We start from the raw sequence: 23,658 nt of genomic DNA, 5'->3' as shown, positions 1-23,658 counted from the left end.
ATATTTAACACTCTTCCATTACTCTTTTCTTTATCTATCCATCCATCTGTAAAAAATAATTATAGATCCATGACCATTATCATGTGACATATATGGAAATTATAGAGGTCCCTGGCTCCCTAACTTTGTTTGGTCATGTGATATTCAGGTGATATGTTTCACTCAGTGGTCATGCATGAGAAACATGAAGATCTTGTAAAACAAGATCTTGAGAAGGTCTTATACAAGTGTGCTTAGGCAATATATCACATCATAAGTTATTGTGAAAATAAAGCTACAATTAATCCGGTGGATTGACTTTTTATTCTTTCATTGTTGGTAACATTGATTATCTCCCCTCAAACATGAATAAATAAGGCATTTGGTTTAGTAAAAGACATCCAACTATCATTATATGTCAATTGTGTACCAGTTACTAATTGCCACATGTATATGAACATTAATCTTTTATGTGTTACTTAAGACTTTTAATCTCTTTGCATGTGAAAATTTCAGGCTCGCATGAACAACCCAGAAAGCACAGGTTAGACAACATTTTCTTGTTGAATAATACTTGTTTGTTCTTTTGTTTGGACGGATGCCCATTCACTGAGCACTTGTTTGAGTGGGATATATTGATAAGGGAATGTCTTTCCCCTTGTTGGATCTTCACCATCATTATGTAAGATAGCTTATATTTTTTATATATTTTCTAAGGAGAAAACTGGCTTTGTAAGATCTTACACAGTTGTATAAAACTAGTCAATAATTAAGTCAGAAATGACTCATAACATTTTCTCAGATTTTAGAGCTTGTTTGATTGTTAACCACTGTTGTTAACTGTTACCCACTCCTGAACTATTTTAATTGTGAGAGGTGGCTGTTGTTGTTGTTCAGTTGTTCAGTCATGTCTGACTCTTTGCGACCCCATGGACTGCAGCACACCAAGCTTCCCTGTCCTTCTCCATCTCCCAGAGCTTGCTCAAACTCATGTCCGTTGAGTCAGTGATACCATCTAACCATCTCATCCTCTGTCATCCTCTCCTGCCTTCAGTCTTTCCCAGCATCAGGGTTTTTTCCAGGGAGTTGACTCTGCATCAGGTGGTCAAAATATTGGAACTTCAGCTTCAACATCAGTCCTTCCAATGAATATTCAAGGTATTTCCTTCAGGATTGACTGGTTTGATCTCCTTGAAGTCCAAGGGATTCTCAAAAGTCTCCTCCAACACCACAGTGAGAGGTGGTGGCCAAGTCAAAATCCAGGCAAGAGCTTTTGATTTAGGATTCACATTGCTTATTGAGACTATGAACCATACATTTCTATTATCTTCTCTACATAAATAACCAAATAAACCAAGCACCTAATTGAAGCAGCAATTTTTGCAAGCCATGAAGATATATCACGGGCTGAGATATCCAGAGAAATTGCTTTCAGGGAAAGGATTCTGGTGGATATTAAATAAACAAAATTCACATTACTTTGCAATGCACTAAAATTATTAAAATAGAAACATTATTTTTCTTACTTGAAATTCTTCTCTTGTTAAGTCGATATCTTCTATAATATATAGCAGGACATTTCTCTCTGTGATTTCAAGTTGCTTTATTCTGTCTGAAACAGGAGGAAAAGAGAAAGTCAGGCTTCTTCTCAGTGGCTGAAAGTACATACCAGGTACATACCAGGTACATACCTGGTCTTGACCTGTAACAGGGGTCTAGATGGCTGGTTTTTACTCTGGGTTTGTCACCTTTCTCATCTTGATCGATTCCCAAATTCACTTTAAAACAATGGAGCAATATTATGGCAAGTCTTAATATCTTAATCAATATAAGATCTCTTGCTGCCCCCCATTCTCCCTGTCTTATATTATGTGGTGTTGCATTCTTCATGAAAAAAAACAAAACTAAGGCTTGTATTTATTTGCTTTTATTTGCTTTGCAAGTCTCTTCTTTCACTTCACATTTTAAAGAGCATTCTTTTTAAAAAAGAAAATATGGACGTGAGTTAGTCTGTGCATCCAGAGAGGGTCTATACCCTTTAGTAATGTTGATCCTTTGCCAACAACCTCTCTAAAAACAAGCCATTTCTTTCATTAAACAGAACTATTATAGACTGAGCAACTAAATAGTATGAAAAATTTTGTTTTCCTTGGACAATTATACTGCCTTCTGTTAAATTTAAACCAAAATCTGAATAAAAGCTGAATATTTAAAGTGAAAGAAAGACAGATTATTCCTTTTTAAAATGCCAAGTAACTCAGTAAAGCATTGTCTGCAGGCATTTACTTTACATTTGCACATTGAGACTGTTTGAGGACTGTTTTACAAAATAATTAGAGTGACCCAGAACAGCAGAGTCTCACTTGGGATCATAATAGCAAATATAATATTAGATAATTCCTACATGACCTAAAGTTAACTTTCTAAGTTGACCTGGATTTTTTTTTAAATTTTATTTTATTTTTAAACTTTACAATATTGTATTAGTTTTGCCAAATATCAAAATGAATCCACCACAGGTATACATGTGTTCCCCATCCTGAACCCTCCTCCCTCCTCCCTCCCCACACCATCCCTCTGAGTCATCCCAGTGCACCAGCCCCAAGCATCCAGTATCGTGCATTGAACCTGGACTGGCGACTCGTTTCATACATGATATTATACATGTTTCAATGCCATTCTCCCAAATCTTCCCACCCTCTCCCTCTCCCACAGAGTCCATAAGACTGACCTATACATCAGTGTCTCTTTTGCTGTCTTGTACACAGGGTTATTGTTACCATCTTTCTAAATTCCATATATATGCGTTAGTATACTGTATTGGTGTTTTTCTTTCTGGCTTACTTCACTCTGTATAATAGGCTCCAGTTTCGTCCACCTCATTAGAACTAATCTGAATGTATTCTTTTTAATGGCTGAGTAATACTCCATTGTGTATATGTACCACAGCTTCTTATCCATTCATCTGCTGATGGGCATCTAGGTTGCTTCCATGTCCTGGCTATTATAAACAGTGCTGCGATGAACACTGGGGTACATGTGTCTCTTTCCCTTCTGGTTTCCTCAGTGTGTATGCCCAGCAGTGGGATTGCTGGATCATAAGGCAGTTCTATTTCCAGTTTTTTAAGGAATCTCCACACTGTTCTCCATAGTGGCTGTACTAGTTTGCATTCCCACCAACACAAGAAGTTGACCTGGATTTAATAGACTTTCTATTTGAAAAATATAGTTTTGTTTGGAATTTCAAGAGACTTTTATCCTTTGATGTTTGTCTTTAATATGATTGCCTTGTGTAAATAAACCAATGGGATTTTTTTTTTTCCTGGGTCCAACTACTGATACTTTGGTCTATAAGCAATAGTATCCAACAAATCTTCAGTCAGTTTTATCTATGTTAGTGCATCTAAGCCCTGGAAAAAAAGAAAAAAGCAAAACAGAATAATTCGGAATTTAAATAGAGCTAGAAAAAAATTTGGTAACAATGTTTCATTGAGTACTGATGAGGGGATATAAATAAAACTCTACATGTTGTTCTAATCATAAATAGATCAGTTGCATCTCCAAGATATTTTGATCCAATACAATTAAAAATAAAACAAACTCCTTTTGAGAAATTAGTTTAAGATGAGAAGATCCTGTAGTAAGTAAAAATCTGTAACCAATTTTGGTCTGAGATAATCCAGAAATCATTTATATTTCATAATTGGTTTAGGGATACTTAGTGTCTTAACAGGAGATATGCCTTCTGAATTGTTTGCCTAAGGCAGATATTAAAATTAATCATCATTCCCTGACCATCAGTGAAAGAACTGCAAGGAGAATGAGCAAGAAGAGCATAAGGCTGCTGAAGGACTGGTGGCAGATCATCTAGAAGGTGACTGATCCACAAATACAAATGTAATAAGTCAACCATATAAGTGCTATCTGAGAGCCTGTAAAACTCGGGTTCTTCTCACAGAATAATAAAAAGATTCCCAGATACGCCTCAAGTGTGCTTATTGCTTATATTCCAATAAAGAACCCAAGCTAAACCATATCCCTGTTCTTACTAGTTGAGAATCTTCCCTCCTTTTCACTTTAATTCAGGCCCTGAATGTTGGCACCACAATTTTAGTATTAAATCATCTCTTAATTATGTCACAAGCTTTTCTGTGACAACCATTACCTGTGAGGCACATTTTAATGCTAACTCCTGTATGTCACTCCAGTCTTCTTTTTGTTATAATAGTCTATCAGGAAAATGTTCAAGTTTGATAGCTGAGTTTCAGAGGGAATACCATCTTCTACCTATAGATTCCATATTAAGGATGATTCCCTGAAGAGTGAAAAACATCCAGAAGCCAAATATAGTATAATGTTATACACCATTACTCATGTTGGAAACACAGTTACTTTACTTCTTATCTAAGTTTCTATCATGTTCCATAAAAAATAATAAATTTTATAGGAAACCATTAATTATACTCATTTATAATTGAGTTGTTAAATCTTTAACATGAACCTGTATTTTTTTCTCAATAAAAGGCCTCATAGGATTCACTAACCTTTCTCACATCTGTCTTATAATGAGGGCAGATCTCAGGAGAGTAATTATCAGTGGCCTGGCTTCTATTTGCATGTGTAATGCACATCTTAATTTTTGCTAAGTCTAATTTGCATTGTTTGGCTTTCTTCATTTTATCCTCCACAACTTTAGTTATGGTTCCCCATCTGAATAGTCATAAATGAGAACCTGGCATATTAACTTAAAGGATCATATGGTTTCTGTCATCACAGCCTACAAGGCTTTGCCTGATCTGGTCTTTGCTTAATATTTCAACATCTTCTTATACTGCCTTCTTTTAGCTCTCTACTCCCTGCTACCCTAGCCTACTCTCGATTCCTAGGACCAGTGAACTCTTTACTGCTTTAGGTACTTTTCACTAGCTCTTTCCTCTAAATGGAATAATCTTCTCACCAACTGTACTCATGTCAAGTTCACTATCATCCTTGATAGTTTTACTGTCACTTTTTGTGAGAGACCATTCTGTTTACTCCACCTAAACTAATTCCCTGTCTTTGCTCTCCCTATCATTAACCTATTTGTGTTCTTTTGACACTGTTAAGGGTCTGTGGTTATCTTTCCATTTTATTTGTCTTTTGTTCTCTACTCATCTTCTCAATTAGATGCTATCAGCATCCAAGCACTCCAGTACAAGTGACTCAGCAGGAATGTGAGGTTTGGAAGAATAGTCTTAGCAACGCTGTGTGTTTCGGAATCATGGGTAGTGGATTTGATCTAAAATTAAAGGGCAAAGGATAAAATCAGTTGATAATGTAGACATGGCTACTCAGTGCCTGTTTTACCCTCCCTACAGCCTGTAGGTAAGTTTCACAGGTCAGAGGATGACTGTCTTTTAATTCTGACAACCCAGAGGACCTCATCATCAATAATTCTCTCCCATCAAATGGATCCAAATGATGGGATTCCAAACATTGAGTGTCCTAAGGATATTCTATAAAGACCTAAGATATTCTATATAATATCTTATATAGATATAGATATAATATCTAGATACATATCCAATATCTTATATAGATATCTTATATCCTATCTTATATCTTATATCCTTCTATAAGGACCTAAGATCTTCTATATAATATCTTATATAGATATAGATATAATATCTATATCTATATATATATAATCTTTATAGATATCTTATATCTTATCTTATATCTTATATCCTTCTATAAGGACCTAAAATATTCTATATAATATCTTATATAGATATAGATATAATATCTAGATATATATAGTATCTTATATAGAAGATATAAGATATTTTAATATAGGACCTAAAATATTCTAAGAAAGGCAATGCCAAAGAATGCTCAAACTATTGCACAATTGCACTCATCTCACATGCTAGTAAAGTAATGCTTAAAATTCTCCAAGCCAGGCTTCAGCAATCCGTGAACCGTGAACTTTCAGATGTTCAAGCTGGTTTTAGAAAAGGCAGAGGAACCAGAGATCAGATTGCCAACATCCTCTGGATCATGGAAAAAGCAAGAGAGTTCCAGAAAAACATCTATTTCTGCTTTATTGACTATGCCAAAGCCTTTGACTGTGTGGATCACAATAAACTGTGGAAAATTCTGAAAGAGATGGGAATACCAGACCACCTGACCTGCCTCTTGAGAAACCTCTATGCAGGTCAGGAAGCAACAGTTAGAACTGGACATGGAACAACAGACTGGTTCCAAATAGGAAAAGGAGTACGTCGAGGTTGTATATTGTCACCCTGCTTATTTAAACTTATATGCAGAGTACATCATGAGAAACGCTGGGCTGGAAGAAAAACAAGCTGGAATCAAGATTGCCGGGAGAAATATCAATAACCTCAGATATGCAGATGACACCACCCTTATGGCAGAAAGTGAAGAACTAAAGAGCCTCTTGATGAAAGTGAAAGAGGAGAGTGAAAAAGTTGGCTTAAAGCTCAACATTCAGAAAACGAAGATCATGGCATCTGGTCCCATCACTTCATGACAAATACATGAGGAAACAGTGGCTGACTTTATTTTTCTAGGCTCCAAAATCACTGCAGATGGTGACTGCAGCCATGAAATTAAAAGATGCTTACTTCTTGGAAGGAAAATTATGACCAACCTAGATAGCATATTAAAAAGCAGAGACATTACTTTGCCAAAAAAGGGCCATCTATGGACCAAAGTCAAGGCTATGGTTTTTCCAGTGGTCATGTATGGATGTGAGAGTTGGACTATAAAGAAAGCTGAGTGCCAAAGAATTGATGCTTTTGAACTGTGGTGTTGGAGAAGACTCTAGAGAGTCCCTTGGACTGCAAGGAGTTACAACCAGTCCATCCTAAAGGAGGTCAGCCCTGGGTGTTCATTGGAAGGACTGATGTTGAAGCTGAAACTCCAATACTTTGGCCACCTGATGCGAAGAGCTGACTCATTTGAAAAAGACCCTGATGCTGGGAAAGATTGAGGGCAGGAGGAGAAGGGGACGACAGAGGATGAGATGGTTGGATGGCATCACTGACTCGATGGACATGGGTTTGGGTGGACTCCGGGAGTTGGTGATAGACAGGGAGGCCTGGTGTGCTGTGGTTCATGGGGTTGCAAAGAGTCAGACACGACTGAGCAACTTAACTGAACTAAACTGAACTGAACTGAAGGCTTAAATGAAACACAATTTTTCAGTGGCAGGCCTTCTACAAATATAAGATCCATGAGATCAAGAGCTTTGTCTCTCTTCACTGCTTAATTGCCAAAGATCATTGCCTGCTTAGGATTTAGCTGGTAGGCAGTAAAATTAATTGAATGCATGTATAAATAACTGAATGGGCAGAATCAGTGGACATGTGAAATAACCATATGTAGCATCCATCTTTGGGTGTAATGTAGGTATAAGTTTTGACTTTTAGTTTTCAGAAGCCTACATTTTGTCTTTCAACATTAAAGATCTTTTATTTTCCCAAGCACAGATTCTTTTTAACCTCTTCTGACATTCTCTCCAAGAATCAGGCATATGCTTAGTCAAGAAAAGAACACTTTGCCTCAGTGGGTGGGCTGTGTGTTTCCAAAGGAAAAACTGATGCTTTGCAAGTATTTCAAAAAAACAAATTATCAGGGTAACAGAAACAGACGCAAGCAATGCCTTCTGCCAGATTCTCTCCAGATCTGGCCCCCAGTGGGAGTATGTGCCTGGTGGTGTGGAAGTGAAGATGCCCTGCACACAACTAATCTGCAGCAGCCTTTTACACAAGCACAGTAAGGAAAAGGCATTCGTATACTTGTATTTCTCATCTCAATATCTCTCACATAAACCCAAAGAGGACTTCCCTCCATTGGTTTAATTAAGTAAAAACACTCTCTGACCTGTCAATCAGGGACTGAGTTCATCCTAGGGCACTGAAGTATCCCAGATGAAGCTGCCAAGTTTCATCCTGATGTAATTAAAAGTTGTGCAAAGTTGTCTTTTGTTTATTATTTTTCTCTTGAATATATATTTTAATTTTATTTATTTAAGCAGATTGTTGAATTGCCTTCGGAGATACTACTTGTTTCTTGAGCCAGTCACCATTCATCATGTGGTAAGCTTATTTCTTAGTATGAATATTATGTAAAAACCATATTTCCACCAACAACTTAAAATTATAATTCCATGTATATTCTTTATCTTTTAGCACTGAGTTAAGAAAACAGTTTACCTTTCCATTGTTTTGGGGGTAACCCTTCGCTTCAGTGTGTCCTTCTATTTAGGTCACTATTAGCACCATTGAAGTCATGTGAGTTTGAGATATAACCTGTCAATACTAAACCATGCTCAGTTAGTATATCGTTTAAGCACCTACCCCAGCCCATCATGAAATACAACTAGAGAGGAAATACTTTCCCATGTAACATGTTCCTAAACTGAGACGCATAATCCCTAAATATATGCTACAATATAAAAAGGAAAGGAAATTTTCTGTGTTGGTTAGAGTTCATTTTTCATTAACTTTGTTTACATTTCAAGAGTCAGGAAAATAAATCACTGACATTCAAGATTACATTTTACAACCGAAGAGTCACAGTTGGGTAGAAGTTTACTGAACTGCTTCTTTACATGTGAGGCCTTTCTGGTAGGATTCTGTAGACCCCAATATCATGAAGTCACAGGGACTCCTAAGATAAAATTTGTCAACAGTGTGCAAAGTTACCTGAACTGCTTCCAACTTCCTGCCAGTGTCTGTTTGCAGTGTCCTGGCATACCTGTCACATACCTGTACCTACTCTGGGAATCAGTTCCCAGGATGTTTCCAGAATTTTCACTAGGCCAACATTTTTCATGTTATTCATATTGGGCCCCATAGTCTCAGAGCCAGTGGCTTGTATATATGTATATTGGATTTCATGTTTTCTTAATTTTTGATAGTTTCATTGTTTGGTAGTACTTAAAACTTCACATATCAGTGAGTGAATTTTGTCCATTTATTTCATATGAGAAACTTTAGATAATTCTCTCCAGTTACCAGACAAGGAACTCAGGTCTATAAGACTTTTATCCTACTACGCAGTTAGTGTACATTTTCAGGCTCTTGTTTCTCTTGTATTTCTAGATTCTTTCATTGACCAGGTACTAGTATAGTTAACTTTTTGTCATCCAGACTTTGTGCTTTATCAGCAGAAATAATAAATATGATGTATTCAGTTCCAAAATGCAGACTCTTATTACTATAAAACATTAGCAACTCTCTCATTTTTTTTTATTTTCTCAATAGTCATGCTTTGTGTATAAGATCATATTGAGTCAAAATAAATATAATTATAGAATTTTAGAACTGTATACTAAGTAAATATTCTCACAGATAACCATTTTGAGGCCTAGAATTGTTTTAAAAAGTTGTCCAGCCTTACAAAGATATGAAAAAAGGAGAAATAAATCTTAGAATGTTATTGAGACAATTAATTATTTAGTAATTCTTAAAAAGCGATTTGGAGTATCTCTTCATACGGGCATCAAAAACCAATTCCAAAAAACATTAAATATAGTATTATCCACATTATAGAGAATATCCTGAAAATAGGTAAGGAAAAAAATCTGATATTAAAGACTATGGTAAAATTTATTAGATAAAGACAATAAATAAATGCAGTCCTAAGAAATTTAAATGGTTAGCAATTAATAAAGAAAAGCATTCAATTAATCTAGGAGTCTGGTAGCTAAAACTTATCCCAGTAATGAGCTGTATTTTTTTTTGCCTATCCCATCGATAAAACTTTAAAAGCTATTACATCTATTGGTGAGAATGTGAAGAGAAACACTTATCAATTCAACATCCTTAGTTGCAAGCACCTAAGACTTGTTTATTGGAAAGGACCCTGATGCTGGGAAAGATTGAAGGCAAGAGGAGAAGGGGATGACAGAGGATGAAATAGTTGGATGGCATCACTGACTCGATGGACCTGAGTTCGTGATGGACAGGGAAGCCTGGCATGCTGCAGTCCATGGGGTTGCAAAAAGTTGGACATGACTGAGCAACTGAACTGGACTGAAGACTTGTTCTGGCTGATTTCAACAGAATCCAAAGTGCAAGGTGGGTGCATCTGGTTGATTAAGTCTGGTTTACAAATGTGAGCTGCAATTTTAATATTCTGGCTTCCTCTCAAGGGTCAGAAAGGAAAGTCCTTTTGCATTGCTAAGAGGAAGAAACTAGGACAGCAAAACTAGTGAGAGATAAAAGATTATGTATTGACTGGATAACTTCAAATAAGGATAAAGCATTATCATCTTAGCTTGTGTTCATTCTGATTTGCACAATTACCTGATTCGGTTCTGTAAACATGGTTAGAAGAGGGAGTATTTGGAATATTTACCTGTTTAATGTGAGATTCTGACCCACATCAAAGGCAAGTAGGAACCTATCCACACACAGGCGGTTTCCATAAATGACTTTAAGATGAGAAAGCTAAAATGTAAAGATTGGGTCTAAGCAGTGGGATGGAACATTCCGATGAGAAGTTCTTTTCTGCTTCATTGTTTAATTTCTTCAATGCAGCAATCTAGTTCTGTGTGGAAAAGAGAGGAGTAGAGAGGTGAGCTGTGGAGGGTGGAGGTTGCAGTTCAGCAAGAGGTATACCTGGTACAGAATGTCTGGATCACAGGGAGAAAAACTACTTGGGTGTAGCACTGAAGAGGCAAGAAGTGGCAGAACAAGAAAAGGAATCCACGTCAGGAAGAAACAGTAGAATGCGAATTCCCAAGGGAAAGGTCAGAAAATGTGAACATAGCTGGAAACTATGAAAGTTGGAGAGTTGTTCTTTTCCACCTGTGGATATTGAAAGCCCTGCAGAAGTCTCCTAGACCCTTATGGCTTGAACAAAAATTCTAGCACCAATCCTTTTCCATGAGACAGATGATCCGCGTTACCGTGAAGGCAGTCACTGGCTCTTTCCCTCAGCCTCTCTCCTCACCCTCACTCTAAAGGGCATCTGGGTGCTACTTAAACATTAACCTTCCCTTTGTGCCTCTACTTTTATTGCTCCCCGACAAACTCTGTTTTATTTAGCATAATGGGTTTTGGAACTTTGACTGTAAAATAAGAAAGCTCCTCATTCTCCTAAATCCACCCATGGTTGTATGTTTTGATGTGATTGCAAAATATTCTTAATTGTTAGTTTTCTCCCTTTCCACACCCCAACTTCTGAAAACAGTTTGGGGAAGGGTTTTCTTTCCCCCTAAACTGATGCTGTAGCTTTCATTTGTTCCCAGCAGGACTTGTGTATGGTGTCCGTGAGAAAAGGTTTGATTGCTTTAATCTATTCAGTTAGAAATCTCTTTCTGACATATGGGGCAAGAAATTCTAATCTGAGAAAATAATGCTGAATTATGAATGTGCTGCAATTTATTTTTCCTAAAATACTCCATGAGAGAGCATATCAGCGAACTACATCTGTATCATCAGCACTCTTAACTGCCCTACATTGATTTGAGGTTATGGCTTCTTGCTCCATATTTCAGGTAGTATGGTGTGTGTACATGTCTGTGTGTGTGTGTGCATGTGTGTGTGTGTGCTTGTGGTGTTTTAAAGAGTTAAAGGGAAAAAGTCACTTTTTAGGGTTGCAGAAGAGCTGTTCATTCAAATTTAGACACACTGATTGGTTTAAAAATTATGTAATCATTTATAAAAGAAGGAGTTTCTAATTATACTGTCCCGATATACTTGGAATCTGTCACCAAAACAGGAAAGACCATAATAGATCCAAATATGTTTGGGGGAGGAACTCAAGCTTAGTGGTAAAAATATGAAAACTTATTATGGAATCTTGAAATCAAATCATGTTATCAGTGCCAGAATATAAAATGAACAGCAATTCAATCATCATGTAATTCAAATTAGTATTTTCACATTTTTATGTCAGATTCCATATAGCTGCTAAGTTGCTTCAGTAGTGTCCGACTCTGTGTGACCCCACAGACTGCAGCCCACCAGGCTCCGCTGTCCCTGGGATTCTCCAGGCAAGAACACTGGAGTGGGTTGCCATTTCCTTCTCCAAGGCGTGAAAGTAAAAAGTGAAAGTAAAGTCCCTCAGTCATGTCCGACCCTTAGCGACCACATGGACTGCAGCCCACCAGGCTCCTCCGTCCATGGACCGTCCAGGCAAGAGTACTGGAGTGAGGTGCCATTGCCTTATAGAGGATGATATAAAAAAGAATGAGATGGCTTCAACCATCTACAAACTCCCCTGTTCATTTATTCATTTCATTAATTCATTCAGTCAAAATTGACTGAGCACTTTATCTATGTGAACCTCTTGGCTAGAGGAAGAAAGTCCAATAACTGTAATCCCTGACTGATTATCATACCTTTTAAAATGCACATGGGTAAAGAAAATGAGAAAGCTGGACCATCAGATCTGTAATGTCCATCAAGAAAAAGCAGAATTTCTGCCCAAAGAAGTAGAGTTGAAGTGAGTCAAATAGAGGACAGAGGGTTTTAATCTATCTCTCAATCATTTTTCCTTTATGCGTTAGGTTTAGGTATAAGTGTTCAACATCAGTCATTTAAATACAATGGAACTGCACTGAAATGACCCCTAAATATGGTGGTCTTGGAGATTCTGAATAGTTTGGCAGTTTATTATCATGACCTTGGGGAGGTCTCCCCCTCTCCCTGATACAGCACCCACTGTGCTGTCCGGTGGGTCCTACTGTGCTTTTCCACACACGTGTCTCCATACTGCACTGGCTCCGTCATTACATATTTTCACAACCTGGGACAGAAAAGAAGATGCAAAAGAATGAAATCCTTAGCTATGCTTAGCTCTCACTTGACTGTGGGCTTTAAAATAGTTATTTTTTTCTCACTTTGCCACAGCTGTCTGTAGGAAATCTTCTGTAATACTACTAGTATCAAATTAATAATACGAGGTAACCATTTACTGCATACTTACATATCCTAATCCCTGTGTTTTGCACGTTAACATACGTCATTTTATTTAATACTGCATAGGCAGTGAGGTGAAATTAAAAGATGCTTGCTCCTTGGAAGAAAAGCTATGACAAACCTAGAAAGCATATTAAAAAGCAGAGGCATTACTTTGCCAACAAAGGTCCGTATAGTCAAAGCTATGGTTTTTCCAGTGGTCACGTATGGACCATAAAGAATGCTGAGCACTGAAGAATTGATGCTTTTGAACTGTGGTGTTGGAGAAGACTCTTGAGAGTCCCTTGGACTGCAAGGAGATCCAACCAGTCAATTCGAAAGGAAATCAACCCTGAATATTCATTGGAGGGACTGATGCTGAAGCTGAAGCTCCAGTACTTTGGCCACATGATACAAAGAGCTGACTCATTGGAAAAGACCCTGATGCTGGTAAAGATTGAAGGTAAGAGGAGAAGGGGATGACAGGATGAGATAGTTGGATGGTATCACGAACTCAATGAACATGAGTTTGAGCAAGCTCTAGGAGATGGTGATGAACAGGGAAGCCTGGCGTGCTGCAGTCCATGAGATTAAAAAGAGTCAGACATGACTGAGTGACTGAACAACAACAGGCAGTGAGGTAAGGTGGATTATCGTCATTTTCCAGATAAGGAAACCTAGAACTCTAAGAGAAGTTAGGCAATTTGCCTAAAGTAGCATACATAATATTTAGTAGAAATCAGAAGTAATATTCAAGTCCAAGTTTTGTGCTTCCTTTGCCTAGAATTGACCTCCATTTCTTACTTAGCCTTCCTTATTTTTGCCAGCTCAGCAGTCTTAGTAATCTAGTGCCATCACCAGAAGGAAGTGAGAGTTTCACATCAATGTCTCAATGAGTCCATATGAGGTCTGCTCACTCCCTTCCCTTCAGGTCCCATTCCCTTGTTCAGGTAACCCCTGTTTTGATCTTACTTTGTAAGTCTCTTCCAGTTTTCTACCTTTAGGGTTGATGCCTTTGGTGGACTCTGGTTAGAAAGATGATGGCTCTTCTCAAGGCTCTTTATGTTGTGGGGTACTTGGCTATACAGCCCAATGGCCATCCTGACTAGTTCTGCCCATGTCCTTGTACTTGTACAAGTACTTGTAACCTGCCTTCCTGAATCTTTTAACTTCACTTTTGTCTTATTTCCCTTTAGTTGGCTTCTTCTCAACTCAGGCTTAAGGAGAAACTCAGTTCCATAGGGAATGCTTTTTAGGCAGAACATCAAGTGGAAATGTCATCTGAGTAAGGACCTAAAAAACAGACCAGAAGAAATGCATACTAACTGACATTCTTGGTTTTAAAATTGATGCAATATTATGCATAAATTATATAAATGAATAATTTAATAAATTCCATAAATTAATGGGCTTCAATTTAAGGTTCCTACTATTTATCTACTCTTTGAGAAAATTACTCCAAGAGTTGCATTGTTAACTGTCTTTATTGGTTGGATGTAGTGGTCTCTAGGGCTACTCAGGTGGTACTACTGGTAAAGAACCCACGTGCCAATGCAGGAGACATAAGAGATGAGGGTTCGATCCCTGGGTTGGGAAGATCCCCTGGAGGAAGGCATTGCAACCCACTCCAGTATTCTTGCCTGGAGAATCCCATGGAGAGAGGAGCCTGGCGGGCTACAGTCCATAGGGTTGCAAAGAGTTGGAGATGACTAAAGTGACTTAGCACAGCACAGCACAGTGGTCTCTATATTAAGAGATATGTTCCTGCCACACAGCTGGGTTTCTGGTAGAGAATCACAGAGTTTTTGTTTAATTGAAGAGTGAATGAGTGCACAGATGCTCCAGAATTCATTTAATGGGCTTCCCTGTTTTGTAAATGGTGTAGCATCAATTTGAGCATCAAAATTGGAGAGATACTTTAAAAGGATTTAAAAATCAGTTAAATATGTCACTTCTTATCTAATAAACTATGTTTGCAATAAGCATTCACTTTCCACTACTGAAATAAAAAAAATCTTGTGATTGTATATATATATATATATATATATATATATATATAAGATACCTTACAATATAGTCAGTACTCTGTTTTTGTGTATAGTTTTATTAATTACAGTGTTCTCAGTTTGTATCCTCAGAGTAAAAGCATAAGAGTCGGTGATTGAATTTAATTTATAATTTAACCAATTCAGTGCTTTGTACATAGAAAAGATTGATGCATTATTTTGAATACTGGTAATTCCCTTTTGCAAAGAAATCTTTATTTGGCCTGTGTGATGGACTTTTGAAGGTTGCCTCTGGAAAAAGAGAAAATAACTGCGAAGATTCTAAGTGATACTGCTGTACATAGCCTAATTAATTTACTCCAATGACTTCCCATTCTTTCCATTGAGAACAGCGCCCCCTCTGTCAGCCTCACATCCTCCCTCATTACTGCTTATTACAGTCGTGTAACTGCTGGGAAACTGCATTCTCTAAAATGCCTTTCCCTGTGGCTTAAAGATTTTTTTAAATAAATAAATACAGTTTATGTTGGGCATCTACCACTTGAAGGGCTAATGATTATTGACTAGCCTCCAGCAGGCATCAGGGAGTCTTGCCTCAGGCCCTTCCAACTAGCCCCCAAACATGCCGAATGTTAACACATGTTTCTGGATTCTGGCTGGGATTGGACACAAACAAGGCAGTCAGAATGGACCATTTAGTGTACAAGTCAAGATGACAGATCTCTGCTTAATACAAGGAAGAGAAAAATTCGTATCTTATTGAAAACGGCAGAAAAGCCCCGGGTGCTTTCACTTTGTGATTCTGCAGCAAAAAAGTGGGTTGTGTCAATATAAGTCTATGTCACCAGCTCACAGCTGCCACACTGAATTGACCCTGTTCATGGCAGACATAAAGGCCTTCCATTTCCAAATTCTCTCTAATGCTCATCTGTGAATGGGAGCAGAATGTGGAAAAAAGCCAACAAGTCTCCTTAGCTATAGTAGAAGAAGAAAGACAGAATTGCCTTAATACAGCATAGCAATCTGTGGTGTGATTTCTACCATCGGGCAGCCAAACCAAGAATATTCCATTGCTTTAAGTCTTTGAAGGAGAATGCTTTGACAACACCAGATTATGCTCTGCAAATCATGAGCCAGAAAAAATTTTGTACGTTTCTAGATTTTTTAAATGGCACAAGGCTAGGTTAAATAGCACAGCCCTGTATTTCTGAAATGGGTGGTTAAACAGCCTTTCTCAAATGAGATGCTGCAGAATGTATGTGAAATGTCAGTAAGAATTCTTACATAGAGTTTCCCCATTATCAAAATAATATTTTGGAAAAGCTTCGCTTGATCAGTTAAAGTGATTTTTCACTTTAGGATGTTTCAGGAATTTGGGGTCAAACCTATAAATAGCTAAAAAAGATACATACATTTCATAGTTTGTTTGAATGTGGAAACTTTTTCTGAGGAAGGAGGGTAAAGTGTTCTATGGACCACTGTAGAGAAATGCTGGACTGTAAGGAGAAGCAGCATTGAAATCCCATCATATATTATCTTAGTGTTGCCAAATTAAAATTCATCCCATCACCCCAGTATTTTAAGTTAATATGTTCATTTCAGCAAATATTAATTAGGTACCAACTACATGTAAATAATTATATCAAAATTGTGGCATATAATCAAAGAAAATAACAAGATATGCTTTCTGCTATATAGAGCTAATGATTTGATGATATTGTGAAACATTGAGTACTTTTGGAGTAAAACTAATATTCTCCAGGTTATATTCTGGTTTTATTGATTCTTATTATTTTTAGAATAACATAACTATAAAATAATTGAAAGGGAAAAATCTTATACTTATCAGTTTGAGAGAATACTTATCTGTCATCCTTCTTGCAGACAGCACTATCTGTAAACCATCCCAAATATTTATTGTTTGTGAAACTCAATGGATTGAGCTTTTTTCTTTAGGTAGTCTAGAATTCAGCTTCTCTTACAGGTGGATCTCTAAATTTGTCCAATGTTTTGTTTGGTGAAGAGTAGGAAAGAAAGATATGTGTTCAAAATTGACTAATAGTTCATATTAAAATGGATGTTCAGTTTGTCATAATGGGCTTCCCAATTGTACACAAAGCTTTAAAAATAGAGGTGCTTATCTCAATTTCCATTGAATCATATACACACACTGCCCAGTTGCCGGACCCATGGATTCAGATCCTAATTAACCACAGTCCAATTCCAACTTGAAATGTACTGTGATTCAAATACACTTGCCTCATTTCTTAATTTGATTCAGATATTGACAGATGACTTTAAAAGACAAAAGACTAAGTCTTTACTGTGTTGTTGAAATAGAAAAATCAACAACACACAAAACAGGCAACAGAGACACTGTTTCTAAATATGTTTTTAGTAGAATTATTATAAATTATGACTAAAGAAATACTGTACCTGGCAATTCTAATTAAAACAGATTTTAGAATTGGCATAAAAATCAGTCTTTTTATTCTACTATTTCTTCTTATGGTCAAAAGTTGCTTTTATCAGTTTGATTACTAATTGTGTGCACCAAAGTTGGCTTACAGTTGTTGGCTTACAATTTTTGTTGTTCAAAAAGGGAAAACTGCCATCAAAAAATGGACATTTGCCATCATTAAACACATTTGTTAGAGCTATAACTCAAGAAAGATAAGCCAAAAATGTTCCTTTATTCACTTGGTAATTTGACAGTTCTTGACAGACTTATTGTATGCCAGGAACTGTATTATATGTCATAGGTATCCATAGGAATGTGTGTGGAAGTGTTAGTTACTCAGTCATGTCCAACTCTTCGTGATTCCAGGGACTGTAGTCCACCAGGCTCCTTTGTCCATGGAATTCTCCAGGCAAGGATACTGGAATGGGTAGCCATTCCCTTTTCCAGGGGATCTTCCAGATCCAGGGATTGAATCTGCGCCTCCTGCATTGCAGACAGATTCTTTACCATCTGAGCCAAGTAGGAATAAAAACAATTCTTGAGGTTGGATTATTCACAAATATTAGAATAGTGGAACATTGCTAGATTAAATGTGTGTGCGCACTCAGTTCCATAGAGGTTTCCAATTTGACTAGTGTCAAGGAGTTAAAGGTCACTGAATTTATATGTTCTTAGAAGTAGTGTCATTACTATCTTCATTAACTTTTGTTGTTTAGTTGTTAAATCATTGCTAAAACTCTTTGGGACCCCATGGACTGCTGCACACCAGGCTCCTCTGTCTTGCACTATCTCCCAGAGTTTGCTCAAATTTCACATCCATTGAGTCAGGGATGCTATCTAACCATCTCATTCTCTGCTGCCCACTTCTCTTTTTGCCTTCAATCTTTCCCAGCATCAGGGTCTTTTCCAATGAGTCAGCTCTTCGTATCAGGTGGCTAAAGTATTGGAGCTTCAGCATCAAACCTTCCAATGAATATTCAGGGTTGATTTCCTTTAGGATTGACTGGTTTGATCTTGCAGTCCAAGGGGACTCTCAAGAGTCTTCTCCAGCACCACAATACTAAAGTATCAATTCTTCTGTGCTCAGCCTTCTTTATGATCCAACTCTCATATCAATACATGACAACTGGAAAAATCATAGCCTTGGCTTATAGGGACCTTTGTTGGCAAAGTGACATCTCTGCTTTTTAATATGCTTTCTAGGTTTGTCATATCTTTCTTTCCAAGAAGCAAGTGTCTCTTAATTTCATGACTACAGTTACCATCTGCGTGCAGTGCAGAAGACGCAGGTTTGATCCCTGGGACAGGAACATCCCCTGGAGGAGGCATGGCAACCCACTCCAGTACTCTTGCCTTCTATTCCATGGACAGAAGAGTCTGGCGGGCTACAGTCCATGAGGTCACAAAGAGTTGAACACAACTGAGCGACAATTAAGCACAATTACTGCTGAAAGTCAAGAAAGTTTGTTATCTTAATGATTAAAAAATTTGAATGAGGCTTGAAACTTCTAATTCAATTCTGAGAATGGAAAGAAATATTATGTTGTAAAATAAAGCAGGAAATTGACATGTGATACAGTATTACTAACTAAAGCACAGGTTTTGTTCAAATCTTACAAAATTTTATGCTAGTGTCCATTATTTGTTTTCATACCTTATTCAAGATTCCACATTGTATTTAATTGCATTGAGCAGCTCCAGTTGCATGGAACAAATTTTGGTAAATTCTCTTTGCACTTTGATTATATTATTAATATTTTCTAATTTTCCTTGTTATGGCTTCTTAGATATACCCCTCATTTAAAAGCAGACACTTAATTTCCAACTACATGGGATTTTTAAAGGTATCTTTGATATTAATTTCTCATTTAAATGCGTTCTTCTCTGCAGTCACTCTCTATGTTTTTCCAGTCTTCTAACTTTATTGAGGCTTTCAATGCCTTAGTCAAAGATCTCCCATGGTAAATGTCATACTGTGTTTGAAAATATATGGGTTATTTTCAAATATCTTTTGATATTGATCTGTAACCCAATTCCACAGTGATAAGAAAAGAGACTGTATTATTTAAGTACCTTGAAACCATGAAATTTCTGCACCTGGTCTTATGTCTCTGGATATGCTCCAGTGTCTCCTAGTTTATAGTCAATGAGAACTTGAATAGAATACGTATTCTTTTGTTGTGTGAAAATTATATAAGTCTTAATTATGTTGAATTGGTTCATAATGCTTTTAAGGTCTACTATAATCTTCTACTTCTCTGTACATTCATTCAATTAATTTCTGATATTTTAATATTGAAACTTTAACTGAAACTGTTAATTTATCTACTTAAACAACAACTTTAATATGTAGTGAAGCTATATGTAACATTTTTCTATATTTTCCAAGTCTCCTATAATGGTGTTATCATATTTTCATAATTTAAAAAATAAAAAAAAATAACTCAAAAAACCCAAAAACAGATAAAAATAAAACCATAAAGTAAGAATGTGGCAACAAAGCTTTAAGGGTCTATTATAAAGAAATGATACTAAAAAGTATCCACAAGAGGTAATGCATAGAACTAGAAAAGGTAAATAAGAAAATAAGAAAATTAGTGTAATGAGCTCTATAAGTATAATTACTGTGCTTTCTTCTTTCTGCTATTTTAAGGTGTACAATTATATAAAGTAATAATAAGAGTTTGTTTTTGAATTCTAAACAAATATAGATGCAATATGTATAATAATAATAGCATTTTTAAAAGGAGAAGCTTTATTGTTAATATTTGAGTAAAATTTCTAAGTCTCTCTGGAATTAAATTAGTATAAATATGAAGTACTGTGATAAGCGAATGAACATTTTAAGCCTTAGAGCAACCAATAAGAAAATAACTCAAAAATAAATATAGTTTAAAGCCAGTTAAGTAAATATAATTTTACATTAGCAAATATTCACATAGTGCAAAACGAAACCATAAAAGAGGATCAGAGGAACATTTTGATGTCTTTTTATAATCTGATATATAGGAATAAAAGGAAAATGGTAGTGGTATATATTAACATATAAATAATATTAACTGTAAGTGGATTAAACAATCTGATTAAAAAACACTGTAACACTGATTAAAAAAACCAAGATCCAACTATAATTCTGTCTAGAAGAGACAAATTTTAGATTCAAACACACAAATAGGATGAGAATAAAAGAACACACAAAAATATACCATGCAAGCAGCCACAAAAGTTTGTTGTTGTTGTTCAGTGGCTTAGTTGTGTCTGACTGTTTGTGACCCCATGGACTGCAGCACGATAAGCTCCTCTGCCCTCCGTTGCCTCTAGGAATTTTCTCAAATTCTTGTCCACTGAGTTGGTGGTGCTATCTAAACATCTCATCCTCTGCTGCCCCCTTCTCCTCCTGCCTTCAATCTTGCCCAGCAGCATGGTCTTTTCCAATGAGGTGGTTCTTCCCATCAGGTGGCCAGAGTATTGGAGCTTCAGCATCAATCCTTCCAATGAATATTTAGGATTGATTTCCTTTAAAATGCTTATAATAGTATCAGAAAAAATTAACAAAAAATGTTACTAGCAATAAAGAGGGAAATTTTACAAGAACAAAAGAATTGATTCATCTTGAAAACATTATAATTTCAACATATATGCATTTCTGAATAGAACTTCCAAATAGTCTATTTGGGCTGCTATAACAAGATACCATAGGCTAGGTGGCTTATAAATAATAGGATATTTATTTCTCACATTTCTGAAGGCTTGGAAGTCATAAATAAAGTTGCTGGCAGATGCAGTGTCTGATTTCTGGTTCACCCAAGATGTCTGTCAAAGTGTCTTTCCCCATAACTCACAAGAACAAGAAAAGCAGGGTATTTAATAAGTACTATACAGCATGCGTGGTGCATCTGCTTTATATATATTATCTAATTCAATGTTTATTCTCATATAAACCATATGAAGTAGTTATTCTCATTTCACAGATGAGGAAACTGAACACACAGATGTGCTAAATAACATAAATTATAGGATGATAGGGTCTGGTGTGGGTTTCCCAGGTGGCACAGTGGTAAAGAATCCACCTGCCATTGCAGGAGATGCAAGAGACACAGGTTTGATCCCTGGATCAGGAAGATCCTCTGGAGGAGGAAATGACAACCCTCTTTAGTATTCTTGCCTGGAAGATTCCACGGACAGAGGAGCCTGGCAGGCTGTAGTCCATGGGATCACACAAAGTCAGACACGACTAATCACATACGCTTGTCATGTCATCAGGTCTGGTTTGGGAATCCAACTCAACACAAATGCGAATGCCGTGTGTTATTTAGCTTTTCTAAATGTAGTAGAACTTGGTACTTCTTCCCCATCAAATCAATCTCTTATCTTTGGTGATAATTGCTTCAATTTATGGAGATTTTACTATGTGTTGGGTACTGTTCTACCCAACAGAGGAACAGTCTGTCACACATTACTGTGATGGTACATGGTACCAACACATTACCTGTCACACATTACCATATTGGTACTCCCAACAGTGCTGTGAGGTGGGCGTTACTATAGTTTATTTTAGCAACAAGCGCACCCAATTGGTAAGTGATGTAATACATTTGAAATAGTAACACTATTTTCCTTTAGACATGACATTGGATTATATATATATATATATATATAAACTCAACATACTGTGTTTTTGGAGTAAACCAGCAATGGTGATGGAGAAGGCAATGGTGCCCCACTCCAGTACTCTCGCCTGGAAAATCCTATGGACGGAGGAGCCTGGTGGGCTGCAGTCCATGGGGTCGCTAAGAGTCAGACATGACTGAGCGACTTCACTTTCACTTTTCACTTTCCTGCATTGGAGAAGGAAATGGCAACCCACTCCAGTGTTCTTGCCTGGAGAATCCCAGGGACGGGGAAGCCTGGTGGGCTGCCGTCTATGGGGTTGCACAGAGTCGGACACGACTGAAGTGACTTAGCAGCAGCAGCAGCAATGGCGAGATGGTGAGAGTGAATCATGAAAACAAAACAGACTTTTGTCTTACCTCTGCCACTAGTTATCTTGGGCAGAACTTCTCACCAGGGATTCTGGTCCCTGTCTTGCGTGGGTGTCAGGCTCAAATGAGCAAATTATATAAAATGGCTTTAGACATGATAAAGTGTTATAAAAAATAAGGCATTATTAATATAAACTAGGTCAGAATCAGTAAATCCATAAAGTTTTATAACACTCTGCTTGCTCATTAAGGTAGCAGAGTGGTTTCAAATCAATAATTTACAGCAGAGTGAGGCAGTGTGGGCTGGTGTGGGAGAAAAGAACGTCAGGGCCTGAAAACCCAGATCTATAAGTTGCTACCAGAGTTCACTCTAACCCTAGGCAGGTCCCTTATCATCTACACTTGCAAAATTATGAACACATCACTGACCTATTATATAGAACTTTTATTAAGAGGCACTGATAAAAAGTGATTATACAACACTTTACGTAAGGTACGTATTCTATATACGTACACAGATGTACGTAAATCTATTCTAGCATAGGTCATGAATTTTATTTGAACATTTATTTCAGTAGGTAGAGTTCTTTAAATTCTAAAGTTTAAACTTAAATTTCAAAATTGATTATTGCAATTAAGACTGGCAGTGGGCTGAATTATAGGCCTATATTTTCACCTTTTCAGTTGTCTGTGTTGGTAGCTATAAAAGTAATTCAGTAATAAAGATCTTATAACTCTATATCCTGTTGCCTAAATGATCAGATATTTTATAGCATTTAAAATAAAATAATGGAACCGTGCTTCACAGTGACTCATGTCTATATAGAGGGATAAAACCACTTGAGGTCGAAAGAGGTACTGGAATCATCACTTGCTTCCGCAACTGCAGAGAAGAACTCACAGAGTGATTTTTGCGGGTGCTTAGTACTGAGTCCCTGGCACTATGCTCATATGTGGTAAAGGACAGCAGGTGGTCTTATTGGGCCCCCTCCCAAAGAGGCAGCATTTCCCTTTCTTTCTCATTCTTCACTCCTACCCTGCCATGTGGTTTGCCTGGAATTAATTCTTGAGTGGGAAAGAAGAGTAAATTTATCTTCATTTTTATTCCTATGCATGCATTCTTTTTTTATGGTAGTGGCAACAGACTTCTTAAAAAATTGCAAGTTGTCAATCTGCAGACAAAGAAGGGAGGAAGCAGGAAGCTCTTATTTTCCTTATGCTGGTTACATCCGCATTCTGTGGAATTTCTCATAGGCAAAATGAATATTGGTGGCTAAGTAGTTATAAATCCAGGGGCACTTGAAAACTTTTTT

Source organism: Bos indicus x Bos taurus, chromosome 23, assembly GCF_003369695.1.
Source record: "Bos indicus x Bos taurus breed Angus x Brahman F1 hybrid chromosome 23, Bos_hybrid_MaternalHap_v2.0, whole genome shotgun sequence".
Taxonomy (NCBI): Eukaryota; Metazoa; Chordata; class Mammalia; order Artiodactyla; family Bovidae; genus Bos; species Bos indicus x Bos taurus.
This window is presented reverse-complemented; position numbering follows the sequence as displayed.